Here is a 12,993-nt window from a genome sequence, read left to right as displayed (position 1 = left end):
TTTTCATTTATATTTGTACTCCAATATTAAAATGGAAACTGTATTTCTAATCTTCATATGGTTGGTTGGCCTATTTGGGTGTACTTGGCTAAAAAATGTAACAGCATCAGTTCACTTACTATTCATATGTAGACATCTCTACAGTCTTGTATTAGCTAATCCATATGTACAAGTAAAAATGTACTTTGGTATGGTATATTTAGAAATGTACCATAGCTAGAAAGCTAACAGAAGTTAATTGTTAGTAAATATGTGGTGGTAGTAGTTACACATCATCCATTTAATTGTCAAATAGTGTAAGAAAAATTAGAGCTCTTTTACGTCATTTATTCCCCCCTGGAAATCATCGCTGCTACCACTACTACTAGGATATAGCCGCAAGATTTTCACTTGTACAATTGTCTGAAAAAGTAATGTATCAGCCCAATCATCTTGTGTGGAAATATCTAAATTTGGTCTATACTTAATTCAGGGATAGGTATTAACTTTCAATTGCAGGTACATTTTACATTCCACTTTTTGATACTTGGCTATGGTAAAGGGCATTTGCAGAGAGGTAGTATAGGGATCAAGATGAATTTGTCTTTATCGATAAGAGTAAAGAGTATTTGTGGCCTTTAAACCCAAAGGCTCCAACTCTGAGGAGGTATCTGCCTATCACTGTTCCCTGAGATCTGTCACCTGGACACTGTATCTGGGTTTAAAGGCTGCCCTTTCAGTAAAGAATTTACTACCTCATATTTCCAGATAAGAGGGTTTTTATTTCTCTTCATTTTATTCTAATATCTTAATATTTTAACAAACTTTTTTCCCCAAGGAATGCCTTGTGAAAGAAGTATTCTATTTTGAGGGGTTTCTGAAAATCATAATAATCAGATTATGATTAGTTGAGGGAAGACAGCAATTCATAGACAGATATTGGGGCCTCCTCTGACTGCTTTGCAGGAAGGTCCTTAGCTTCTTTATAAGGTTTTAAAGCTCTAATTTTGTGTGTGGGTATAGGCCTACCTTGCAAAGAGGAGCACACAAGCAATAATAAAATAAGAATGAATAAGGTTATTAAGTGCAAAGAAGATAATGAGAAAGGGAGCCAAAGAAGGTCTGGGTTTCCTTAGCGTGTGTCTGTAGGATACAGGCAATGGTAAATCTGTATCAAAAAATCAAGCACAGCAGGAGGTGTTCGTCTCCCAGGTAATGGGTAAATGATGAGCAGATGAGCCATCCTTCTATTGATTTAAGTATTTTGTTCCAGCCAGTCACAATTAACTTTGATTTGTTTTTACTTTCCTCTTATAGGTTTGCATTTAAAACACTCTTGGAGCACCAATTGTCTAAAATTCTGGTAACTGCACATTCTCTTTTCGGAGAAGTAATGAGTGAATGAATGAAAAGGCAGGGATTATTTGCTATTCTAAGTGAGGATTGTCAGAACATTTCTACTTGACTGAAATTGTTTTGGAAGGTGAACTGGAACAAGAATCTCGCAACTAAAATTATGTGACTCTCCATGTGGTTTTTGGCTGTTTCTCTTTATCAAAGAATTTTGTAGAACAGTCCTGGGACTTACAAGTTGATTTAAATTTTATTTATAAGAGAATATTTAAGTGAACAACAAGAAAACATTTTAACCTTAAAATGTATTTAAAGTTATGGTATGCTTACTTGACTCAAGTAAATGAGAGTGTTTTGAAAGCTCATTTGAAATAATTTGAAATAGGATTTTCCTCTTAACATCACAATATTTTTTCAATTTTTCAAATGGCCATGTTGTGACAAAATAAATTATTAAAATGTCTTGAAAAGTTTTTAAAAACATGCCTAAGAAGACAATATGTAGATCATTACAGTTAATTCACATATCAATTTATTAATATCGCCGCTTCTAGAATGTCTAAAACCTACAGGACATCATTCCAAAACACAGGGTCTGTTTTAATGAGCAGCTCTTTCTCTGTTCATGTTTGGAGGTGGTACTAGGGTTGCCAGATTTAGTAAATAAAAATGCCTGATTCAATCTGAATTTCTAAAAACTAACAAATAATTTTTTGGGATAAGCATATCCTATGCAATGTTTGTATTTTATCTGGCAACCTTAGGTGGCAGTTTGGTTGGATAGAAATTATAGCCATGCATTGAATATGTAACTGAATTACTTATAAATTATTATTTTTAAATGATTTTACCTTTTACTGTCAGACTAGATAGGCCAACCAGCTTGCCCCCTTCAGATAGAAACCAAAAGCTTTCTAGCTCCTTAAGGCTGAGTTTAATTTCCCATATCATGTTCCTAGGGTAAGTTGTGACTTGTCATTTTCAGCATACTGTGATGTCAGCCTGACTAATATCATAGAGACATTAGAGAAGATGGAAGAGTCTAGCTTACATTGATCAGGCTTTGACTAGAGTGTTTGGTGATTACAGGCATAGAGAATTGAATGATGCAATGATATATTACATTTGTGAAGCCACATCTATTTTGTGGTAGTATTGTGACTGTCTAGGTAGCCATGTTTAAAACACTTCTGATTCTAACCCTAGTAAGAAATTCTGGGAGGGGAAAGATTCTATGTCCTTGGACTTTTATTTTGTTTCATTTAACTTTGGTCACAATAATCTAGTGGCTAGATTAATAATAATCTAGAAACTAAGTCAAAGGTTCCAGAAAACCAAAATCTATTTTATCTTTGGGGTCAGCATTCACTTTTGCTAGTACTGTTTTCCACTTTTTGATGCTTTCCATGGCTTATCAGAAGGACTGTTTGTAGACGAGAGGTTTAGAGCCCCATGCCCCCTTCTGATTTCACTATAGCTTTAGTGAACAGTTCCTAGGAAATCTAGGCTGGGCCTGGGCTGCCCTACCTCCAGAACTCTTTGTGAATCACCCCAACTTTTGCCTTCTTTAGAGCTGCAGAAGTCTGCTTCATGATTCCTCAGGCCTAGCATGGGAATATAGGGAAACTAACACCTGCTGGGGCAATTACCTATGTGGTAAGTATTCCAGCCACCAATCTTTTGAACAGGCAATTCTGAGAAGCACTAGGCATTCTCAGAGGTCCTCTTTTTAACAGCAGGAATCTTAGGTACTCTTCAGGAACATTATTTGGCTTTTCCTCCAACCCTTCCTATTCTGTCTATTTCCTCCCTTCTATTTCTAGAGAAAACTAACATGCATCTTATTCCTTGCCTCAGGCTCTGCTTTTAGTGGAACCCCAGCTAAGATACTCCTCATGCTCCTTTCTCCCCAGCACCACAGCTCTCCCCTTGCTCTAGATCTAGATAGTTTGCTTCCTTTGGTTCTATCAAAATATACTTTTTTTTTCTTATCAGTGGAAGAGAGTTCTGCCACTGTATCTACCAGTACCGCTAAGTCATATTGGTTACCAAACGCATAATGCACATTTTCCTCACTCAAACTGTCCTTCATTATAATAAAAACTATTACTGAAGGTCCACTACATGTGAGGGCATATGCTAACGGTTCCATGCAGATTGTTTCATTTTATCCTCATGATGTCACCAAGATAAATAAAATAAGTATTTCTATCTTACAGATGGAAAAACTGAGGTTCAGAGTGATTAAGGGCTTTTTTCCAATACCACAAAGCTAGTAAGAGGCAGAAGCAGCAGTGCATTCTGATGTATCTGACACCAAAGACCATTGTTTTAACCATGACACCATGAATTCCACCATATAAAGATCTTAGAAATGAGTTCCTTTATCAAATACTAATATGCATGGGTAAAGAGATAACTCAGTAGAAGGTTGGGATGAGAGAGCTTGTATCAAATAAAGCAAATATTTTTTTTAAAAAAGGTCTTCATTATCTGCTTATAATTGAATGCAAATTCTGAAGTATTGGTTTCATCATGAGACTGGAGCTCCATAAACCTCTATCTGTTCTGGTGCACAGTGCCTTATACATGGTAGGACTTGATAAATATGCACTGAATGAACTAATTGGAGTTTCATGGAATATAGCTTAAAATGACCTCAATGAGCTCAAAGTTTCAGTGACTCACTTTATTAAACAATTGACTGTAACCTCTTTCAAGATGATCTGTTACTTGAAAAATTAAAATTCCAGTATTGTCTTATGTAATTTAAGACAAAGTGTTTAGAACAATGTTATAATGTGACTCTCAATTAAATATGTTAACTTCAGCTAATTTAAAACTATTGGGAGCAAAGGGAGACAGAAAGATCCCATCTGATGTTACAATAGGTGCGTACTTAGAGAAGCCTGGGAGTGCTGGGTACAGAGGTCAAATATAGTAAATATGAACTTTTGTGGAGACAGGAGAGGCTACCCAGAAGTCAAAAGAAGATCTGGTCTCCATGTGGAAAACAGTGGCAGAGGTAGTAATCCTTCTTTATGATTTAGCTTGCCAAAGTGAGGAACCATGACAGCTCTTTCGGTCTGATTCTCCCTAGTTTGACAAAATTAATGTATTTCATAAATATTAAAATTCAAAAGTCCTTAGGAACTGACTGCAGCTACATTTTCAGATCAAGTCTCCAAATCTAGCATATTTATCTAATTGCATCCCTTGAAGTAGAGTTGGAGGTTCACCATGCAAATCTTCCCTGACATTTTGCTGATAGAACCACTGTTCTCTTCAAACTGCCATGATGTTAGACGTCTGACTCTATGACATTTTTCTGAAACCTTCATGAAGTTGTTAGTTTTGAATGAAAAAGAAAGATGAGCATATGCAATTTCTACTTGTGCCTTGTGGGTTACTATTGGATCTCTTAGGCAACCTAGTGACTATTTAGCCCCTTAAGAGTGAAAGCAGAAACCATAGCAGCGCTATGTAGTTGTCACTAAGAGAATTGATACCACCAGTGAAAAACAACAAAGTCAGATGTAATTTGATCTTTTCAGGGTCACCAATAGGAGCTAGGTAACAAACAAGAGTAGGCTTTGTTTGTTGCATTACGAGATAGTAAAAGAGAGTTTTGATGGTCTGTAATTCAACATGCTGGATGGGAAAATACTTTTAGGCAGATTCCATATGAACTAACAAAATCTTAACATGTCTATAAATGCTAAAATTCTACTCAGGATTTTGGTTGGTTGTGCAAGTGAACCAAATTTGTCTTCACCTACAAATGAAATTAGCTCGATTAGCTGAATCCTAATGAATAATTTAAAATGTAAATAATAGAAAATAATATGATTATTATATGTTTATTTATATACCAGTTATTATGTATGGATCTTAATTTTAGGATTTATAAATTAGTGCAGCTAATATGAGAATAAATATAAATTACGCCACTGACCCTGCCGGAAAAATTAAGACTCATGTATACCTTTACATTTCTAATGCTAACAGTGGGAACACAGACTCCATCCAGAATATTTTTCAGATCAAACATAGGGCATCTACTCTCAAAATGCCTGAAATCATATCTTATAGTCAATACCTTGGTCTGTGTATCATCTTAAATTAGATAAAAATATAAAATTATAATCTTAAATTACAGATTTATAATCTTAAATTATATAAAAATTAAATTATCTTAAATTATAAACATGCGTATGTGAACTAAGAAGTATTGAATATCTTTATTAGGCAGAATTTTGTGGCTTTTAACTTGCATTGATGAAAGCATTCTCTTCTTTGTCAAACACTATTTGAACCAGAACTCTTTTTGCTTTTTGGATCCAAAAAAGAGAAGTCTGATGAAGCCACACCTTTTATAGTTGGGAGAAACATTTTTTCTCTTACATGTATATCGCCTGTAACTGTTTGCAAGGTTGGGACTACTATCAGAAGTTAGGAATAGAGGTGGTACAGATCCCCATCAGCCACAATTCTAATACAAATGAGGCTTTGGGATATAGCCTGACATACTTGTGAGACAGCCATCCCTTCTCACCTTTAAACCCGGGGCCCAGGAAAACTGCTTCAACTCTGTCAGGTAAGGATTACCTTACTTGGGAATATTGGCTCCACTCTCTGTTTAGAAGCAAATTGAGGACAGGTATGGTGACATAACACCTGTAATCCCAGCAGTTTGGGAGGCTGAGAAGGAAGGATGGCTTGAGCCCCCGAGTTTGAGGCTTCAATGAGCCCTGATTGTGCCACTGCACTCCAACCTGGGTGACTCAAAAACACCAAAATGAAAGAAAAACCAAAAAGCACATGGAGAAGATACTAGTGGACTCTTTCATGACCTTGAAGCTTTAAAAATGACTTCCATTGCTCTTTTGACTACTTTGCAAGTCAAGATAGACTTTGATGTAGAAAAGCTATCTAGTTTTTCCTTATTTGAATGATCAGTGGCATTTTCATAAATACAGAGTGAATGTTTTGTCTCTAGATTGTTCTGCCTTGGTCCATTTCCCCCTAAATCCTACACATCAGTAGGTTCTAGTAACAATTTCACAATTTCTGTTATAATTTCTATTTCTTTTTGGTTCCACCATCACCACCCACCCAAATTTATTTTTACTGTATAACTGGATGATTTAAATGATTTTCTAACTGAATTCTCTGCTTCCACTTCCTTTCACTTGCATGGTTAGATGGATCTTTTTAAACCTAAGTTTTGGTTCATCACACCTGTGCTCGAAACTCTGAAAGACTTGCCTTTTCTGAAAGGTATCAGAGAAACTTTCTTATTAGCTCAACAGCTTTCAAAATCGACTCCCAAACTCAGAATGGTAAAATCATGCATGGTACATTCATTAAAATTATAACATCCATTAAATATAATGATTCTGGCACAGCCATTTATTCAACAAGTATTTATCAACTTTCTACTGTGTATCTGCCACTGTGCTAGGTGTTGAGAATACCAAGGTGCCCAGCCCCTGTCCACAGAGCTTTTGAGTCTAGAGAAAGAAATAGACAGCAAAGAAACAATCATATTAATGAATACGCACTTACAAAAGGAGATAGTAGGTTTGAAATAAAGGCCTGTTGTTCCATAAAAGCACGTAGCAAAGGATTCAGACTTCTTAAAAGGGGTCAGAAAAGATGCTCTGAGAAGGCGATTCTTCAAATGGAATTTGAAGGATGTGTTGAAGTCACCTAGGCAAAAAGTAGGGAAATGGATAGATGAAGAACATTATCAGACAGACGGAACAGCATGGGCAAACACTTGTGCAGGACAGAGCAGATACATTTAAGGTACTTAAAAAGAACTTGTATGGTTGAAGACGACAAAGAGCAAGAGGAAGAGTCAAATCAGATGATGCTAGAGAGGGAGGTCAGGGCCAGATTAGCATGCAGGTTCCTGTATGTCATGCTGTGGATTTTGGTTATTGACATAGACCAGTGGTTTTCACCTGGGAGTAATTAAGTTCCCCAGGGGACATTTGGCACTGTCTGGAGATATTTTTGATGTTCACAACTGGTGAGGGTCCTATTGGCATCTAGTAGGTAGATACTAGTGGGGCTGGTAAACATCCTGCAATGCACAGGACAGCTCTCCATTACGCATAATTATCTGGTCCATGCCAGGCATGATGGCTCACACCTGTAATCCTAGAACTTTGAGGGGCTGAGGTGAGAGAAACGCTTGAGGCCAGGAGTTCAAGACCAGCCTGGGCAACGTGGTTTGAAACCCTATCTCTACCAAAAATACAAAAATTAGCCCAGCATGGTGGTGTGTGCCTGTGTTCCCAGCTACTTGGAAGGCCGAGGTGGGAGGCTCGCTTTAGCCTGGGAGGTGGAGGTTGCAGTGAGCCGAGATTGTGTCGCTGCCCTCCAGCCTGGGTGGCAGAGGAAGACCCTGTCTCAAAAAAAAAAAAAAAAAAAGAATTATCTGGTCCAAAATGTCATTAGTGCTGAGTGAGTTTGAGAAATTCTGATGTAGACAAATAAAATGTTTTAAGAAAGTGAGAGGGAATGACATGACCAGAGTTTCATTTGAATACCTCATTCTGGCTGTAATGCACAAAGTAATCCGGAGAGGTGGTCAAAAGTGAGTTAGTTGGTGGCTCACTCCTGTAATCCTAGCACTTTGGGAGGCCAAGGTGGGTGGATCACCTGAGGTCAGGAGTTCAAGACCAGCCTGGCCATCATGATGAAACCCCATCTTTTTTTTTTTTTTAAAAAGTGAGTTAGTATGGTTTTTGAACAGAGGAAGTTAAACTTGATGGTGGCTTGGACTTTTGTGATGGAAAAGAAGATGATCTATTTTTATTGCCAGGGAAAGTAATTCACAATTGGTTCTTAGGGAGCCAAACTCAGATCAAAAGATGCTTTGCATAGCATGACCTCATCTTTGTAATAAAATATTTACGTGTGCATATTTGCACAGGTAAAACTTGGAAGGGCTAGACACTAATGTGGTATCATGAGAAGCAAGATTTTAGTTTATTTTTCTATTTACTTTTTGCTTATCTTTATAATTTTTCAACAATAAACATGCTAATTTTTAAGATAAAAAATTAAGTTAAAATTTGTGACCCTAATCTAACTCTCCAAAAAAAATTAAGGATCAATTCAACAGACAACTGTGATGCTATATATACTTACCATGTTTTCTTTCAAACATTTTAATAATAAATATAGCAGATTATAAAAATAGAAACGAGGGAAAGGCTTAGAAAAGAAATCAAGTTTCAAAAGCATGATATTCAGTTATGTTAACTGGTATTTAACCTTTTACTTTGATAGAGGAATGTGGTCTTTTTGCATACCTGCTGATCAAATCAAATTCTTGTTTCTCCAGAGTGACTATTCTTATTCTTGCAATTGTATAATGCCTAACCCCCAAAGTAAAGGGTCTGCTCATTTTTTTCCCATAAGCGAAATTGGTGTTAGTTATTATAGACTTGACATAAAATCTGCTTGTTAAGGAAATGCTGTAATCCTGTACTACTTGTTTCTAGATGTATCTAACTACCTGTTTGATCTTGGCAAATTACTTAATCTCCAGGGACCAGAGTTTCTTCATCTGTTTTGGTTCAGAGAGCATGCCTTATGACTCTATAATCCTACTTTTTAAATATTTGGTGGTAAACAATGTCATAGCAATGATGTAGTTGAATGGCCAGCATGTTAATACTGTAAGGTAGAGCAATATAATTGAGCCAGAAAAGCCCTATATTTAAGCTGTTCTTTGTTCAAAAGCATCTTTACAAGTTGCATACTCTGCTTATCAGCAAGGACCTGGTTGTATTATCACATTATTAACTCATTCACTAATAGTCTAATAACCTTAAAGAGGAGGCAGACACCTTACATCCAGGCAACAATATAGGTACTAGTAGAATCTAGATGATAAAGTTTTATTTTATTTTTCACTTATTCTTTTTTTTTTTTTTTTGAGACAGTCTTGCTCTGTCACCAAGCTGGAGTGCAGTGGTGCAATTCCAGCTCACTGCAACCTCTGCCTCCTAGGTTCAAGCGATTCTTCCATGTCAGCCTCCCGAGTAGCTGGGACCACAGGCATGTGCCACCACACCTGGCTAATTTTTGTATTTTTAGTAGAGATGGAGTTTCACCATGTTGGCCAGGATGGTCTCGATCTCTTGACCTCGTGATCCACCCATGTCAGCTTCCCAAAGTGTTGGGATTACAGATGTGAGCCACCACGCCCAGCCTTTTCACTTATTCTTTAAGTGTGATGTTCTCCCAACATGATTATTATAATACTTGATATAGTACTTAGAGAATAAGAGATTAGTAACATAAAACTAGTCCACTATAACTAATCATTACAAAATAGTCAAATAGAATGTTCTGAAGTAAGCTTCAGCAAGCAATTTCTACACTCTTGTTATGTGAACTTGAATATTACCTTTCAGACCTTCTTTCCCTAACATTTAAAATAGAATTAAAACAAATGATCTCTAATTTTTTCCAGCTCTATATTCTATGTATTTATAAAATGATGATTAACAATGTAACTACGTAAGAAGTGCTATAATTGGAAGGCTATAGGTTCATTTTTTGACTGTTTCAAAGTTTAATAAGTCTAATTTAAGTAGAGTGCTAATATTTTCTATGAAACTCTAAAACTACATTAAGGCTTGGACTAAAATCTATTTTTTGATATATAGGCAAAAAATAATTAAGGATTTATAAAATGTTTTGGCCTTATTCATGTGTGTCAAAAATCCAGCAATAATTTAGACTTGCTTTCTTTGGAGAGGTGAACACAGGCTTTTGCTAGTACCAGGATGATAACAAGGTGTTAGAATCATAGAATGGAGAACCACAGATTGATATTTGGTACTCTGCCAGAAAACAAAGGGTTGAAAGAACATGCTGATTTATATAGATTGTCAAGATTTTGTTATCCAGTCTCAGGCTGTTTGATCATTTGCCTGGATTCATATTCTATTTTTAATTCTTAACCTCAGACTAATTCTTAGAATAAAAATATTATTCGTTAAAGGTCAGCTGTGGAATTCAGTATGTCATGAAATACAGATGGTAAGAAAGGTAAAACCTCAGGATAAATTAGTTTGTTTTATCAATAGTGATAAAATAATTAATTTTAATTTTACTATGTTATATATTATTTGGAACACTTAAAAATATTCAAGTATGAAAATGTATTCAGAATATGTTAATACTATACAAATCAACTATTAATTTTCATATTCCACATCCATACCTTTATTATTTTTTTGATGTGTATCTTTGAAGTATATCACTTTAGTCAATATTTCACACCTGAAATGGCAAATTAATATTACTGATGTAGCAATAAATTAAGATTTGAAGATTCTGATGTCTTCTGTTGAGGAAGCAAAGTTTACAAACAATATTATTAATAATGCTCTTTGGCACTTAAATGGTTTTGGTTATCTTATAAATACATATCCTATATATAGAGGATTTCCATATTATCATAATTCATATTTATAACCATGAAATATTTATCACTATAATGTATCAACAATAAGGCAATAACTACAATTAATCTAACACGAAATGTTTGCATTTTCCAGAGCTTCCAATACCTAAATGTGATATTTGGCTAATGGTGGGGCAAAGGAATAAAGAAGGCATGAGAGACTCTTGATAGAATACATTCAAAAATTGATTTGATATCAGATACAAAGAGAAAATATGCCAATAAGAAAATACACTTTTCAAGATTAAATTCAGCATTTGTTACTTAATAGCATTTGTCATCTTCCAATTTTTTCATATGTAGTAAATTAATTTCAAATCATTTTGCTCTTCCAAGTGCCTTTGTGTATTGTATTTCTTTTCCTCACATCCTCTTGGATAACATTTGAGAAAAAATAAGACTACAACAGTCAATGATTACATTCAGGATGGAAGACAGTTGTAAGACCAAGGAACAGGTGGAATATGTACGATGGGAATATTCACTTTTTGTACCACCATTTTGTAGCTCCTCAAAAAAAAAATTAGCAAATGGTAGATATTGTTTCTTTACAAAAATGGTTCTGTACTGGATCCATCTGTGAAGTATAAACATGTCATCAGCACTCATTTTCCATCTCCAAAAAACATTCCTCATGTCCATATTTGATTTTCAAGTGCATCTGTGCACGGATGGAAACCCTCCCAGCATGCTGCTACACAATTGCAGAACCCACACAGTTCTGTCTTTGAATCAAGCTTTCATGAGAGCCTGGCCTCCCCTGGGTAGAAGCTTGTTTCGAGGTTGCAAAGGTCCTCTGGGTGACCCCAATAAAATGAACTTCAATGCCCATGGCAAGGTTAAGTTATTCCTTTTAGGGAGGTGATATTGTCCATAAAGTTTTTTCTACTTTGTTCAAAAAATTGTGTGTGTCTTAGAGTTTTTCTTTTTATCCCCATACTACACTTAACCTAATTTTTAGTACTTGTACTGTTAAGTTTCTCAATGACTAAACTCACATTTGAGAAAGAAAGTGAAGATCTCTGTATTAGTTAGGTTATTCAGAAAATTTAAGTAGAAAAATCAGGGAGTTTATCTCAGAAAGTTGAAAGGGAAGCATCTTGAATTCTAGGAGTTCCTAACATTATTGATAATCACATAGCCCGAAAGAGTGTAAAACATCACTAAAAAAATTTTTCATTGCTTCATAAACACACATTCAGAAATGAACTCCGTGGTAAAGGAGGAAATTTTATTTTACCTCATTATTTTCCCTCCACAGTGCCAGAGTTACCTTCACTATAGAGTAAGGAGTAAGCTTTCCCTGTCATTTTTAATCAGGTTGTTGTAGGTAATTTTTGTTATGCCCCTCATTACTGAATTGTTTATCAATAGGTGCAGCAAGTGTCACTAGCTTTTCTCATCAAACCAGGTCTGACAAAGCAGCACAGTGCATGGGAAAGAGGCAGCTAGGTGAAACTAATGCCATAGATGTTTGATTCATTAGGAGCTTATTGTTAACGGGGATGTCTGATTGTAAAGGCTCAGTCAAGCAAAAGAGTGCAGAGTAATCAGTCGGATTTATAGTTTGCAGGGCTCAGAAAAAAATCAACATAAACCTTTGGATATAGCAGAAACAGAAAAATCCCCTTTGGGCAGCCCTAACCTGGAACCAGCCAAATAAGGTCATGCTACATGAAGGTTTCCTGTTAGGTGATGGGAGATAGGGACGGATTAGAGCCATATGGCATGGCCTATCATACCTTCTGACTTAAGATAACAAAGCCAAGCTTTGTGCTTAGCTGTTTTTGACTGACATCATCAATTTTATTTTATGTTGGTCACCTCCGGTAACAGGAAAAAATGGCCTAGGGTTGATAACACATGCTTTTTTTTCCTTTTAGTATTAAGATGCCTAGAAGCTAGTTTTGTTCTGTTAAACATTTCAAAGAATTAGTAGCTTCCTCTTCTATCACCCATCCTCCAGCAACTGTCAGCCCCCCTCCCCCTTGTTTTCAGTTTGTACCTTGCAAATGAGAGGCAGCCTTATTCAGAACCAGATGTAAGGCTCCTAGAGAATGAGCATAAGCTGGTGTACTTTAAGCCTAATGGGAAGTTTTATATGCAAGGGCCTTGAACTGATTAGTATAATTCCCTCTTTAATACAGCTGTCCCTCCAGATTAAG

General features: G+C 36.0%; 1 long non-coding RNA gene across 12 annotated transcripts in view; it reads left to right on the top strand.

Annotated features, from left to right (window-relative positions):
- The window catches only part of LOC103793805 (uncharacterized), a 305,828-nt gene that overhangs the window by 43,441 nt on the left and 249,394 nt on the right, over positions 1–12,993 (top strand). For 11 of the 12 annotated variants that reach the window (XR_013518941.1, XR_004745014.3, XR_013518938.1 and 8 more), the window contains 2 exons: positions 1,297–1,342; positions 2,904–2,988. The exons of the other annotated variant lie outside the window; for it this stretch is intronic. This is a non-coding gene — a long non-coding RNA (uncharacterized LOC103793805). The remainder of the gene's footprint in view (positions 1–1,296; positions 1,343–2,903; positions 2,989–12,993) is intronic. 12 annotated transcript variants of the gene reach the window in all.

This window comes from Callithrix jacchus, chromosome 6 (assembly GCF_049354715.1).
Source record: "Callithrix jacchus isolate 240 chromosome 6, calJac240_pri, whole genome shotgun sequence".
Taxonomy (NCBI): domain Eukaryota; kingdom Metazoa; phylum Chordata; class Mammalia; order Primates; family Cebidae; genus Callithrix; species Callithrix jacchus.
The sequence above is the reverse complement of the archived record's forward strand: the minus strand, read 5'-3'. Positions and strand labels throughout refer to the sequence as shown.